The following is a 15,181-nucleotide window of genomic DNA, read 5'->3' on the forward strand; positions in this document are numbered from 1 at the left end:
ACTCAAGCTACAAGAAACTCATTAAAGGAGAGCGGGGACTGTCTGATGTAGTGTATTCGGAAACAAGAAGAAGCAATGAAGAGTTTGGAAGATAAAAATATAAGCAAAAAAAAGAGTGGCGTTCATCTCATTAGTGATCATTACCAATTTCCATATCTAATATGCCCAAAAATATAAAAAATTGGCCTTTCATGGATTTAAATCATATGTTTCACTGATTGTGTTATAAATGGGGGATGACATCAAGAAACACTGATGAGATGAAACAGTTATAACACTTTAGAGAAACGCAGCTACAACATTAAAACTCTTGTATTCATGTAAGTACATCATTGCAAAAGAAGAGGGAAAATTCTCTGCGTCGCTAGCGCTCTTGATGTTAAAAAAAAACATATTAAAGATTACCTTGCATAATTACATACTATTAAACTCACCAACAAGTCTAAAAAGATTTGCCCGAAAATGATCAACATCTTGCTCAAACAACCCAATAACGGGCTGAGTTCGAGTTTGATTAAAAAGTTTGCTAGCAAGTAGCCAAGTACTAGTAGTAGTAGATCTCTATGATGGTACGATGCCACTATTTCTCTTTGCAGTATTGAGGAGAGAAGAATAAGAAGGCCCTCGAAGTTTTCTTTGAGATTTGCCTTGAAGAAGCACTCCTTGGAATTTTATTTAAATGCTGATTTGATGATGATTTTTGGCAGCTTCCTCCATATAATCCGACCTAACTTTTACAGGATTTTAGCCTTTTGTTGTATGGATTTTCGAGTTTAGCCAAGTCTTCCAAACATGTAACATCTGATAAGCAAGTGAAAGATTGTGACTTCCCTTGATAATGTTTAGACAAACCTCGCCTGCAAAAATTTAACCAATAAAACAACCTTAATCATCTACCATTATACATTTACTAGTGTTATACCCAAAATTTGGTATTGAATTGACTCGGGTCAAACGCGGGCTAGTTACAGTCAAACTCGGTATTGCGTTGTGGAAGTGAGGATGCGTCCAAGCCTACAGGACGCGCCTGCTTGAGAAGGGATGTGTTATAGAGCGTGGAGAGTGCATGATCAAGCAAGGACGCGCCCAAGCTGTGCGGACGCGTCAATGATTATAAAGTGCTTGGCACATGAGGTCTTGCGGCGATGGACGTTGTAGGACGCGCCTACATTTACCATGACACGCCATAGGGAGTGGAATGCTGTGCATGATAGTTTTTGAGGAGGCGGTGCAAGTCTCGTGAGGGTGAGGGCGCGTCCAATGTAATAGGACGCGTCCTGTGAGTGGTCTGTGTGTTCTCAATGATGATTTCAGAACAAAGCTTGCCTGGAGAGGAGCAATGGAGGTTATTTTTACTAATGTATTTGTTGCAGGTACTATTTGAAAAATTCCCTCCTTGAGACGGTCAAGAAGGGGGATGTCCGTGAAAAGCTTGAAGACCTCCAGGGGTATGCCTGATGATTGAAGGCCTCCTCCTGTATTCAACGGGTGTCCTCGTTGGGGATGCGGGGTTAACTTTGGTGTGTGCTTTGGGAACTCTGTTCTTGTATTCAACGGGTGTCCTCGTTGGAGAACTTTGGAGTCATCCTGCACTTTGCACCCAAGAGCTTGGGATCACCTGTCCTGCTATCTGGTGGGTTATCCTCATTCGGGGGACAGGGACGCGTCTGGCACTTGGGGTGAACCGTGGCTATACCTGCGTTCGTAAATCAAAGGAGATAGCTGTAGTGGAGTGTTATCCTTGCGCAAGGAGATGCACTGTCCGTGAAGTCCTACGATTACGGACGAGCCTTGGGCCTTCGCGGTTGGGCCTCATAGTTGGACATTCCTAAAGCTAGCGGAAAACGGATATTGGATGGGCTTCCACTGGGCTTAGGAGTAAGAAGTCTAAACTCATCAGACTTCTTGTTCTGCGAGAACTACGTCAGGCTTGATCCCTATATAAAGGGTACGTAGGCACATTGAGAGGGTAAGAAGTTGAGAGCTGATAAGAGAGCCACCACTTACTCTGATCAATCTCAGCCTAAAACAACCACACACCGCTTAAGTTTCCGGCAAAGAACCACCGTCACAGATCTTAGTTCCGGCGAGAAACCTCAATCTTTGTTGTTACCAGATTCCTCCGTCAACAAATTGGCGCTAGAAGGAGGGGCTGAGGATTAAGGTCGCAATCTTAGGAGGAAAAGATGTTTTACAATCGTGATGGAAGTTTTTATGATGGAAGTGACAGCAGGTCTGAAGGAGAAGGCGGGGGGCGCTGTACTCGCCATGAACCTTACGTTTCCAGAAACATGGTAAATCCACCAAGGGCTCCGGATGTAGGTGGGACACCTCCAGTTCTCATCAGCAACGCTGATATATTGGACCAATTGTATCGCATGGGGGATACTCTTAACAGTTTTAACTCAAGGCTGAACACAGTGGAGCGTCGAAGGACGAGGAGAGGTCATCGTTTCCCCCGTCACGGTCATGCCTTGGGAAAAACCCCTGTAGTTGAGGGAGATACCCAGGGGAGCGAGGAAAACCCGCAGATCACTCCGCGGTGCTTCGAATATTCTGATGATGTAGAGCCTATTGTGGAGCTTGTTGATGCGGACACCGAAGGTAGGGAAAGGCCTCGCCTTGGTAACCAAGTTGTGCCACACCCACATAGGTCTGGACGTACGATGGACGAGCGTCGTCGTGCGGAGAACACTCAAAGTCAAGATGAGGAAGGAAGGGATCTTTCAGCCTTGAAAAGGAGGCTTGGCATAAGGCTGGAAGACGACGATTTGAGGATGTTACTGGTAGAATGGCAAAAGGAAGGAAACGCCGGAGAAGCGAGGCCCCGTGACACGACGCGTGTGCCCCCTGCATTCCATAGGGATGACGGGGCACGGCACCGCGAGCACGAGCGTGCCCCTCCGCGAGGAAGGCCCGGGAATTACTACCGGGGATATCAAAGGAATGGACGAGGAAGAATGGGCTATCAATATGGAAGAGCGCCCTACAATGGTAGGAGAGGTGGAGCACACTCTGCTGGAGAAGCCCCCGCCGTTATTCCCGTAGCTTCACACAGCGCTACTGGTAATGGGTCTGGGGCACGTCCTCATGACCAGGACGGCGGGCGAATTCAAGTAAGAACGCAGAACAATGATGAAATTCCACGACGCGGTCAAGATGAACCTCGCGTACGGGAAAATATTCATAACCAAAATGGTAACATGTCACCGCGCAGCCTTAGGGCAAGGGGCGGCGAGATCCTTCGCCACACCCGGGGGGTAATCAAGGGGAATTTCAGCAAGTCGCAGAGCAACCCCAACAGCCTAATATTCAAATAATTCCTGGGGTAGGGACGTTTAATGTGAACGACCTCAAGAGGTTGCTCAACCATCTTGAGGGAGGAAGAGTAACGGCGACTGCGCAAGCTGCTTCTCCTTTTGCTGCTGTCGTGAGGGAGGCGCAATTGCCCGCAGGATACAGGAACACAACCAATGACTTGCGTTTCCACGGGAACTTTGATCCTGTAGAATTCCTGGGGCGTTTTAACATTCAAATGGACGTATATCAAGTACCTGATTTAGCTCGATGCCGTCTCCTGGCAGCCACTTTTAGAGAAGGCGCTCAGCAGTGGTTCCAAAAACTTGGTCTAGGTGTGATCGCATCCTGGGAACAGATGAAAACTTTGTTTTTGACACAATTCCAAGCCGCGGTGAAGTACACGCCACCTGTTACCACACTGGCTAATGTGAAACAAAAGGAAGAAGAAAGTTTGACTTCGTATTTCAAGAGGTTTAATGCAGAATCCACTTTGGTGAGGGGTGCAAGTGATGAGACGCTGAAAATATTGCTTATAGCTGGGTTGCGTGTGGGGATGGATTTCTGGAAGCACCTGCAAGGGAAGGACCCAGTGTCACTAGCTGATGTGCTTGCGCAGGCGGAGTCGTTCAAAGCAATCGAGCAGTCGCTTGCAGAAACAAAAAAGAATGACAATACCCATAACTCCAAGGGGCGATCCAAGAGAAGGGACAGATCCTTGAGCCCAGATTATCGGCGAAATGCCAGAAGCCCTAACAGGGTAAACACTGTGGGCTCACGGAGAGAATGGAGCCCACCGTCGAACTACGAGAGAAGGGTCACCAATTATACACCACTGGCGGCGTCCATTGATCATATCTTTGAGGTAAATAAGGATAGAGGAATCTTCAAGAAGCCCGACCGTCTAACTTCATGGCAGAGCAGAGACAAAAAGAAGTATTGTGACTACCATGAGTCTACTGGCCATGACACCCATGAGTGTCGTCACCTACGGGATGAGATTGAGGAATTGATCAAGGCCGGATACTTAGGAGAATGGATTGACAAGGTGAAGCGACGCAGGGGACTTGATGACAAGGGTAAGGATGAAAGACAGCCCCCGCGGGCGGAGGATGTTGAAAAAATAGCAGAGGTCAAGTTTCAAAGGGCTGGCAGTATCAGGGCAATTTTTGGAGGACACCCTTTTGTTGGTGATAGTAATCGAGCACTGGAGAAAAACGCGAGAGAAGCGCGACATCCACCGCTCACCAACATCCACAGCTTTGAAGATAGACCCCCGAAGGTCTTTAAGGGAGAGTCCGTTGATATTATGTTCAAGGAAAAAGAATCTAGGTGGGTGCATCATCCTCACAACGATGCGCTGGTAATTACCATGCTTATTGGGGAAATGAACGTACATCGAGTCTTCTTGGATAATGGGAGTTCTACAAACATCTTGTACTACAGCACCTACAAAAAGCTGGGTTTCCCAGATAGTGACATGTATTTCAAAGATGCGCACGTCTATGGCTTTACTGGGGAAGCAGTGAGAGTTATGGGTTCGGTCAGGCTTCCCGCCACGCTCGGGGAAGGAGCTTTGTCGGTTACTCAAATGATAGATTTCAAGGTACTAGATCAGGATTTCGCGCACAATGTGCTGGTCGGCAGACCTTGGTTGCGAGCATTCAGGGTGATAACCTCGATACACCACTTGATGATAAAGTTCCCAACGCCAAACGGAGTTGGCAGTCTGAGGGGGTCACAGTATGAGTCACGCGACTGTTATCACAAGGCTGTCAAGAAATTTCGTAGAAGAAGGTATGAAGGGAAAGGTCTCCCATTTGAGGATGTAGAAGATATTCATACGAAACCAAGTGGAGAGGTCCATGCCCACTATTTCGTTGAAGGCCCCGAAAAGGAAGAAACCTACGTCTCTGGGAACTCTTTTTTGACGCGGGGACATGTTTCGAAGATCCGTAACGTGGAAGAAGTGGTGGTAAACCATCCGGAGGCAATTATACAGAAAGAGGTTAACGGGGAAAAGTTGGAAGGAAGAAGTGAGATTTTGCAAGGTCTCGGGAATAACTTCAAGGTGGATGCTCCTCGAAAGAAGGACGCGCCCTTGAATGAAATTGAGGTTGATGCTCCTCCAAACGAGGACGCGCCCTCAGATGCAAAAGTGGAAGTCGAAGACCCCCGAGACTTTGATTTCAATTTGGATCCCAGGATCCCTATGCCCGCCGAAAAGACGAGACCGGCCGAAGATACAATATTTATTCCAGTTGATAAAAATGACCCGAGCAAGGTTTTGAAAGTGGGATCCCAGTTGGATGATGAGATGAGAGGAAGTCTTACCCGCTTTCTAATTGCAAATCTTGATGTCTTCGCATGGAGTCATTCAGATATGAGAGGAATCGACCCAGAAGTAATGTGTCACCGTTTGAATATCCTCCCGAATTGCAAGGGCATACGTCAGAAATGCCGCCCAGTAAGTGGAGAAAGGGCGATAGCATTAAAAGAAGAAGTAGACCGGTTGTTGGAGGTGGGGTTGATCAAAGAACCGTTCTACCCCGAATGGCTTACAAATCCAGTACTGGTGAGGAAACCGAATGGGAAGTGGAGGACATGTATGGATTTCACAGATCTCAATAAGGCATGTCCAAAGGACAGTTTCCCGCTGCCAAGAATCGATCAGTTGGTTGACGCGACGGCGGGGCATGCGTTGTTGAGTTTTATGGATGCATACTCCGGTTACAATCAAATTCCAATGTATGGCCCCGATCAAGAACATACATCCTTTATTACGGACAGGGGGTTATACTGTTACATAGGAATGCCGTTCGGTTTGATTAATGCTGGCGCAACCTACCAGCGGTTGGTAAACATGATGTTCAAGGATCAAATCGGGAGAACTATGGAAGTGTATATGGATGATATGCTGGTAAAGTCTGAGGTGGCGAGTGACCACATCAAGCACCTGGTGGAGATGTTTAACATTCTAAGGAGGTTTCGTATGAAATTAAATCCGCAAAAGTTTGTGTTCGGCGTGGAGTCGGGCAAGTTTCTCGGGTTCATTGTCAACCACAGGGGAATTGAGGCCAACCCCGCAAAGATCAAGGCATTAATGGATATGAAATCACCCACCAATGTGAAATAGGTGCAGAGTTTGACTGGGAGAATCGCCGCGTTAAATCGATTTGTTTCCAAGTCATCTGATAGATGCAAAGAATTTTTCAAGGCAATTAAATTAGCAGGAAAAGACTTTGTATGGACGTCAGAATGCGAAGAGGCTTTCAAAAGAATGAAGGAGCAACTGGGAAACCCTCCCGTGTTGTCAAAGCCGTTGGATGGGGAAACTCTAATACTGTACCTCGCAGTGTTTGAATATTCGATCAGTGCAGTTCTGGTAAGAGAGGAAGATGGGCAGCAATCACCAGTGTACTACGTGAGCAAGCGGTTACACGACGCTGAAACTCGCTACACAAGCATGGAGAAACTGGTCTACGCCCTGATTCTTGCATCAAGAAAATTGCGGCCATATTTTCAGCCCATAGAATTGAAGTTCGTACAGCGTACCCGCTGCGACAGGTCCTGCACAAACCAGAGTCATCAGGCAGAATGCTGAAATGGGCTGTGGAGTTGGGACAGTTTGATTTGGAATATGTACCTCGAACAGCGATAAAAGGGCAAGCCTTAGCCGATTTCTTGTTGGAATTTGATTCTGAAATTGATGATAAAGCTTTGGTAATGCTACATCCACCTCATGCTGAGGAGTCTTTGGAGGAGTTTCCGCATCCTTGGTGGATCTTGCATGTGGATGGGGCGGTTAACAATGGAGGAGCATGTGCGGGTATAGTACTTGTGTCTCCGGAAGGCCACCATCTGATGAGCGCCATTCATTTCAAGTTTTATGCAACCAATAATGATGCGGAGTATGAGGCGCTGATTAATGGCCTGAAAATCACTTTGGAAATGGGGGTGCGAAACTTAATTGCAAGAAGTGACTCAGAGTTGGTAGTGAATCAGGTGAATGGGGGATTTCAAGCGCGAGGCCCACGAACAGAATTATACTTGAGATGTACACAACGCCTGATTGGAATGTTCAAAGAAGTTAGATTGGAATGTGTTCCGCGGGAGAAGAACAGTAATGCGGATGCTCTGGCAAAAATGGGGTCGCAACAAGAGGCTGTGTTGTTAGGATCCATCCCCCTTAAAATCCAGGAGATTCCTAGTATCCTAGAGATAGAAACTATGCGAGTGGATGAGGCTCCCAAGGAAACATGGATGACGCTCATTCTAGCTTACATTCGCAAGGGAATACTCCCCGAGGATAAGTTTATGGCTCGCCGACTCCGCTATCAGGCTGCAAGATATGTGATATACGATGAAAACCTGTACAAGAGAGGGTTCAACCAACCTCTGCTTAGGTGTGTTGAAGAAGAAGAAGGAAATTACATCCTAAGAGAGGTACATGAAGGAATCTGTGGCAATCACTCGGGGGGTAGCTCGTTGGCAATGAAAGTTTTGCGCCAAGGGTATTATTGGCCCACAATGAGAGAAGATGCTACAAATTTTGTCAAGGCATGTGATCGCTGCCAGCGCTTTGCAAACTACTCGTCTATGCCGGCGACACTCTTGACGCCTATGGCAAGCCCGTGGCCGTTTGCCATGTGGGGAATTGATCTTATCGGAGAATTTCCGAAAGCTAAAGGAGACGTCAAGTATGCAGTGGTTGCGGTCGATTACTTTACTAAATGGGCGGAAGCTATGCCACTGGCTACTATCACCGCAAAGAAAATTAGGGATTTTGTTTTTAACTCAATTGTATGTAGGTTTGGAATCCCTTACAAGCTTGTCTCTGACAATGGAAAGCAGTTTGATAGCAAGGAGTTGCGACAGCTATGTGAGGATTTGAAAATCAAGAAGGAGTTTGCGGCGGTCTATCATCCTCAAAGCAATGGACAAACAGAAGTTGTTAACAAAATAATAAAGCATACCCTCAAAACCAAGCTGGAGGAACGTAAAGGGAATTGGCCTGAAGAACTCCTGAAGGTGATGTGGTCATACAACACTACGCCACGATCTACTACGGGAGAAACGCCGTTTATGCCGACTTACGGCTACGAAGCTATGGTCCCCGTGGAAGTTGGATCGGGATCACTTCGCAGAGATTGTTACAGGAAAGAAGATGCCGAGGTTAATCAAAGGCTTCATTTAGATCTCTTAGAGGAGACGAGGGAAAATTCTCAGCTAAGGCTAGTGGCATATCAGCAACGCGCCGCAAGGTATTATAACAAGAAGGTAAAAGGACAATTGCTGAAGGTGGGAGATTTGGTACTTAGGAAAGTGATGCCCCATACAAAGAACCCCCAACATGGAGTGTTTGGAGCTAATTGGGAAGGACCGTACAGAATAAAGTCCATCCTGTGGAAGGGGACTTATCACCTTGAAGATATGGAAGGGAAGCTGGTTCCGCGAGCTTGGAATGCGGAACATCTCCGAAAGTATTACCAGTAAGGCGCGGCTTTGGCCCCTTACGTATTTCTTTTATTATTTTGGGTTATGCCCGGATTATAGGCTAGAATTAAATAAATTCCTCCTAGCCTAGGGGGGTAGTGCATGTACTACTTACCTTGGAACTAGTTGAAGGATCATTTTTTAGAAATAATTTCCTCACAGAGCATAGTAGCCGTGGGACTGGTGCACTTTTGACACCAGAGCGCATTATAAATAAAATTTTGAAACTTTCCAAAAGGATATTTTCTTGGTTTGCTTGGTTTCATGACGCGTCCTAAATATGGGGCGCGCCCTAAGTAAGAGCTTTATATGAATGATAACTGAAGTAGTGGTTGTCAAAAGGAACAATGAAACTCAAGTAAAATAGAACTAGGAAGTGTACTATTTTCAAGGATGCGCCCAAGTTATCTTGATTGATGCTCCTTTAGACTGAATGTTACTGTAATTTTGACAACATAATTGAAAAAGAAAAAGTCCTTGCTAAGGACGCATCCTGCTTGAAGGATGATGTATTTTTGGATTGAAGGTGAGGCGCGTCAAAACCATAAGACGCGCCCAATTGAGCCTTGTGCCTTGATTAAATACGCAGGTATAACATGGTGTTATGCTCATATGTTTTTGCAAACAAAAATATTCATTAAATAAATAAAAGACGCGTCCAGTCAAGGAGGACGCGCCCAGGACGGTTACTTGCTTAACTTGTGATAGTCAAAATAGACGCGTCCTAAGAGTAGGACGCGCCCATGTGAATGGCAAAATAGAATACTTAAGTAAAATATGCATGGATAAGGAAAAGAGGTTTTATAAGAAGTACAAGCGAATGAAGTTCAAAAATAGACACTACAATTTGCAAGGCTTCAAGGGGCCCGCACCCTTAAAATAGGTCAAGTACATGAAAAACATAGGATGCGTCCTAGGCAGGAGGTGCGTCCTAAGGCTTGTCTTGGTCGTCTGCAGGGGGAGGATGAGTCTGAAGCGGAGCAGGATCAGGGGACGCGTCCTCTTCCTCTAAGCCCAGAAAAATCCTTTTGTTCTTGATGGAGTCTGCGGCCCTGACCCTGAAATCATTTACCCATATCCGGGTATCTACATCAAATTTTGAAAATGTATACTCTGGGTCGTTGGCAATGAACCCAGAGCACCATTCTTCAAACCCAGCCTGGAAGCCGTGTTGATAAACTAGCTTCTTCTCCTCTGTCCATCCATGCAGCCTATCATCATTTAGGGTGTCAAGCTCCAGCTGCATAGTGGAATTCAGCGCAATGACACTGTCCATTTGCTTTTCTATTGAGGAGACGTTGCCTTCCAACACAGCTTTTTATGTTTCTAGACGCGTCCTCTCCCCCTCCAGACGTTTGATTTCAGCATCTTTTTCTGCAACAAGCAGGGTAATGTATCTCTCCAGAGATTTAACTTTGTCTTCGACCTGGCTCTTTGCAGTGTCTGTAGCAGCAAGACGCGCCCTAAGCCTGGCGGCCATATTAGCACTCTGCCTGGCATGCAGGTGAAGCTCAGCTGCAGCCCTCACCATGGCCTCCTCTGTTTGCTGCTCTGTTTTAAAAGTCCAACCTCCGACTTCATCCTCTGTGAAATCCCCAACAGAGGACGCACCCATGTATCTGAGAACGAAAGACTGGTCATCAGGAACTACCTTTTGACGCTTTGAGGGCGCGTCCTCCACCTTCTCGGGAATGTCAAACACGGTAGTGTCGATTATCTTTGGTGGAGGAGAAGGAGTTGCAACAAGAGGTGGGGTTTTTGCCTTTGGATCAACCTTTGTAGGGGCAGTTTTTTGGCCTTTAGCTTTTTGGAGGCCCCAATTGTGAATCCTTTAGGAAGAGAGGCCATATCTGCGATATAAACATGAAAAGTGATTAGTTATGTACAAGAAGACGCGTCCTGAAAGTAAGACGCGTCCATATTATAATGCTACATGCATGAAAAGATGGCAATCAAAATAAGTAAGTGTATAAAGATATAACAAGGAAAGTAAAAGACATGAGTAATGCATATGTTTGTCATGTAAAGAATGACGCGCCCTATACATATAGCGCGCCCTGCCTAGGGACATATTGGCTATGACAGATTATGGAAAAACATAAGCCGTGGTAATATAAAACAAGCAGGACGCGCCCTTAGCAGATGTATGTGCGTGAAATATTTTTGATTTTATGAAGGTTGACATTTTTCGATGGGGAGCTAATGTTTGTAGCTGTGGACGCGTCCAAAATTTATGACGCGTCCTCCCTCACTTAAACTTACCTTGTTCTAAGTCGAATTGCTTACTAATATCGATTTCGATCACCTCCGCGGCACTAAGGCCCCTGGTTTTTTCTGAGGTTGTAAGAACGGGTTTGCCGTTGTGAAATTCACGAAACTTGCAGATAGAGCCAACCCGGAAAGACAACGCGCCCACCAGCTTAAGGTTGTCTTCTGTAATCATGTCCTTGAGGTTAAAATGCTTATCTGCATACTGGAGAACCTTGGCTGCCCTCTTTTTCCTTTTCCCTGATAGTTCCTTCTGGACTCTTTTGTCTAGAGATAAAGGATAGTAAGAATTTGTTAAAGGAAAAGGGAGGACGCGCCATATTACGAGGACGCGTCCAGTGTATGAAATCATGTTTTGCGAGTCACTTACTTGGTTCTAGGTTGAAACGAACACGGGATCTCTTGACATCATAGATATAGAAGAAGGGTTCTTTCCAATCCCTTTCATGGCTGATCTTGCCCTCATTAAATCCCTTGTTGTTCAGCCACTAGTTGACAACGAAGAAGTGATAACCAGGAATTGATTTTCTTATGCTGAAAAAGAAGCTGAATTCCTTCATAGAGGGCGCCCCCAGCCTGAGGTTGTGATATATCATGTACAAGGCCCAAGCCAGTTTGTATGAGTTTGGAGATAATTGAATCGGAGCGACGTTATACCACTTCAGGATCTTCTTAATGTATGGGTGCAAGGGCGCGCCCACGCCTAGAGAAATCAATTTTGGTGTAAGCACCATTCTGGGGATCCTTTGATTCCCAATGTTAAAAATATGTGGCCTCATGGTTCGAAGAGGGCACGCCCAGATTCCCTCCATGTCATAGTATTTCATGTGCCACTGGATCTCCAAGTCGGTTGCGGTTGAGTCCAGGGCTACGCAGGCCAATTTACCCTCTTTTTTCCTTCTGGCATTCTTCTCTGCCTCAGAAAGGGTACCGAGCCTCGCCCAGTCACAATCTACTTCTACATCTGAAGGTTCCCAATGCTCTAGGGGAGAATCAGACTTCTGAGGAGATACGGGGTATGTCTCAGGGTCAGGAACCCTCCTTTCGAACTCGCTTACGCTGTGCGGGGACGCGTCCCCAGAAGGAGCCGCGTCCTGAGAATCTGACGCGTCCTGTGTGCTTGACGCGTCCATATCAGAAACAGCCTTTCCTTGGGGTTTTTGGCTTGTAGTAGGTATAATTTCGTCGTCCGTCCAATCTTCGATGGCGGTCCTTGAATGGAGAACTGGAGTTCTTTGCCTTTTGACTCCCTTCTTTTTCATTCTAGAATTTATGGGGGCATGGTCCATGGAATCGGAGCTAGAGTTAGACATTATAGAAGTCTTTGAGTTGAGAGATTCGAAGACGCGTCTTTCTGCTCTAAGGAAGGAACTCGTCCTGTGAATTTCGGGAAAGTCGGGTTTGAAAGAGATCAGATGTGGGGAATAGATTCCAATACGTTTGTTGAGAGCTTTAAATGGATGGAAATATGAGGAAGAAGACGCGTCCTCCATCTGCAAAAGAATGAACAAAAACTTGAGGACGTGTCCATATAAAAAAAAAGGAAAAGAAGAAAGAAAAGAGAAGGGAGGACATTGGAAACAATGGAGGATGTGTACTAAAAAATCTACCGCATGGGGTGTGCTATGAAGACGCGTCCTAATAAGCCTCTGGCCCTATATTACCTTTGTTTGGGACAACTTAAACATGTCTTAAATTAGGAGATACAGGACGCGCCCTAATGGGAAGACGCGTCCTACATGGTTACAATGGTGGAATGTTAATCGACTGTTAGCAATTTGGGGGAAATATGATAAAATCCCAGAAACATGTAGTTGGGAGATCAGGGAAGCTAAATATGTTATATTTGCCTATACATACACATATACACACAAAAGAGCATGAAGAACAATGCATGAAAACTCGAAGCATATGAACGGTTTCTTGCTCATTAAAACTAATGTACTTGGCTAAATAAAGAAATAAGAGGAGATTTGTGTACCTTTTGAGTTGGGGAGTTGATTGAGCAAGAGAAATCAAGTAATGGGAGGCTAAATCGTCGGGATTTGGAGCCAAAAGCTTAAGAGCGGCTGTAATGGTGGTTTCCAGAGAGAAAAAGAATAAGGTGCAATTGTGGGTTGGAGGAAGATATTTATAGAGGGTAGTCAGCTTACGTGGGCGACAGCTGTACACCACGGATATGGAGTGAAGGAAAGGCGCGTCCTCTGTCATTGACGCGTCTTGTGAGCCAAATTTCGCTTTTTTGGAAAGAAATTCCAATTTTGTTTTTAACTGCAAATGGAATTTGGGGGGTAATTGTTATACCCAAAATTTGGCATTGAATTGACTCGGGTCAAATGCGGGCTAGTTACAGTCAAACTCGGTATTGCGTTGTGGAAGTGAGGATGCGTCCAAGCCTACAGGACGCGCCTGTTTGAGAAGGGATGTGTTATAGAGCGTGGAGAGTGCATGATCAAGCAAGGACGCGCCCAAGCTGTGCGGACGCGTCAATATTTATAAAGTGCTTGGCACATGAGGTCTTGCGGCGATGGACGTTGTAGGACGCGCCTACATTTACCATGACGCGCCATAGGGAGTGGAATGTTGTGCATGATAGTTTTTGAGGAGGCGGTGCAAGTCTCGTGAGGGTGAGGGCGCGTCCAATCTAATAGGACGCGTCCTGTGAGTGGTCTGTGTGTTCTCAATGATGATTTCAGAACAAAGCTTGCCTGGAGAGGAGCAATGGAGGTTATTTTTACTAATGTATTTGTTGCAGGTACTCTTTGAAGAATTCCCTCCTTGAGGCGGTCAAGGAAGGGGATGTTCGTGAAAAGCTTGAAGGGCTCCAGGGGTATGCCTGATGATTGAAGGCCTCCTCCTGTATTCAACGGGTGTCCTCGTTGGGGATGCGGGATTAACTTTGGTGTGTGCTTTGGGAACTCTGTTCTTGTATTCAACGGGTGTCCTCGTTGGAGAACTTTGGAGTCATCCTGCACTTTGCACCCAAGAGCTTGGGATCACCTGTCCTGCTATCTGGTGGGTTATCCTCATTCGGGGGATAGAAACGCGTCTGGCACTTGGGGGTGAACCGTGGCTATACCTGCGTTCGTAAATTAAGGGAGATAGCTGTAGCGGAGTGTTATCCTTGCGCAGGGAGATGCACTGTCCGTGAAGTCCTACGATTACGGACGAGCCTTGGGCCTTCGCAGTTGGGCCTCATAGTTGGACATTCCTAAAGCTAGCGGAAAACGGATATTAGATGGGCTTCTACTGGGCTTAGGAGTAAGAAGTCTAAACTCATCAGACTTCTTGTTCTGCGAGAAGTACGTCAGGCTTGATCCCTATATAAAGGGTACGTAGGCACATTGAGAGGGTAAGAAGTTGAGAGCTGATAAGAGATCCACCACTTACTCTGATCAATCTCAGCCTAAAACAACCACACACCGCTTAAGTTTCCGGCAAAGAACCACCGTCACAGATCTTAGTTCCGGCGAGAAACCTTAATCTTTGTTGTTACCAGATTTCTCCGTCAACAACTAGTAAGAAACCTAATTTAAGTTATGGTCGGAAAATATGTGGGCGAGAATATTTAAATTTTATGACAGATGGAGGGGAGGAGTTGTTAGAGTGTGAAAAGAAGAGTTGGGTGACGAAAATAGAGAAGAATTGACTTCTGATGAAGAATTATTATTATGACTACTACTATCACCAAAAGAATCCACAGAACCAACGCTCGATATCCCATCATCATCAGAGCCTGAAAATTCAAACTTGTTGAAACCTCCATGATCCATCATCACACCATGCTCCTCCTCAACTTTTACATCACGAGAAGCAAACCCCATTCTTCGACAACAAGTAGTTGTAGATAAAGATATATTATATAAAATAAGAAAGAAAGTTAAGGTTGAATACTTAATAGTAGCGGAGCAACGAGAGATATGGTAAGTGTGCGTGTTACCAGAAGGGGGGAGGGTGTGAAAATGAGACAGAAATGGAGAAGATGTGATAAGTATTATCACATAAATAAAAAGCGGTTATCCCCTGGGACACAGACACAGGATTTTAGGTAAAAGATTCGGCCTTATCCAGTTTCCTCTTTTTCCTCCATTTAATACCTGGTGTTCCTACATGCACGCCC

The 15,181-nt window shown here is 45.8% G+C and overlaps 1 long non-coding RNA gene across 4 annotated transcripts; it reads right to left on the bottom strand.

Moving 5' to 3' along the window:
* Window positions 1-298: 298 nt before the first annotated feature.
* LOC141700873 (uncharacterized) lies at window positions 299-14,117 on the bottom strand. 4 transcript variants are annotated; one of them, XR_012566566.1, is made up of 3 exons: window positions 13,043-14,117; window positions 6,647-12,554; window positions 299-857 (listed from the first exon to the last, which is right to left on the bottom strand). It is a non-coding gene; the product is annotated as an uncharacterized LOC141700873 (long non-coding RNA). The 4 variants fall into 4 exon arrangements; XR_012566567.1 differs by having other exon boundaries at window positions 6,647-11,328; window positions 11,432-14,117; XR_012566565.1 differs by having other exon boundaries at window positions 6,647-6,867; window positions 6,944-14,117.
* Window positions 14,118-15,181: the final 1,064 nt, after the last annotated feature.

This window comes from Apium graveolens, unplaced genomic scaffold, assembly GCF_009905375.1.
Source record: "Apium graveolens cultivar Ventura unplaced genomic scaffold, ASM990537v1 ctg3015, whole genome shotgun sequence".
Lineage (NCBI taxonomy): Eukaryota > Viridiplantae > Streptophyta > Magnoliopsida > Apiales > Apiaceae > Apium > Apium graveolens.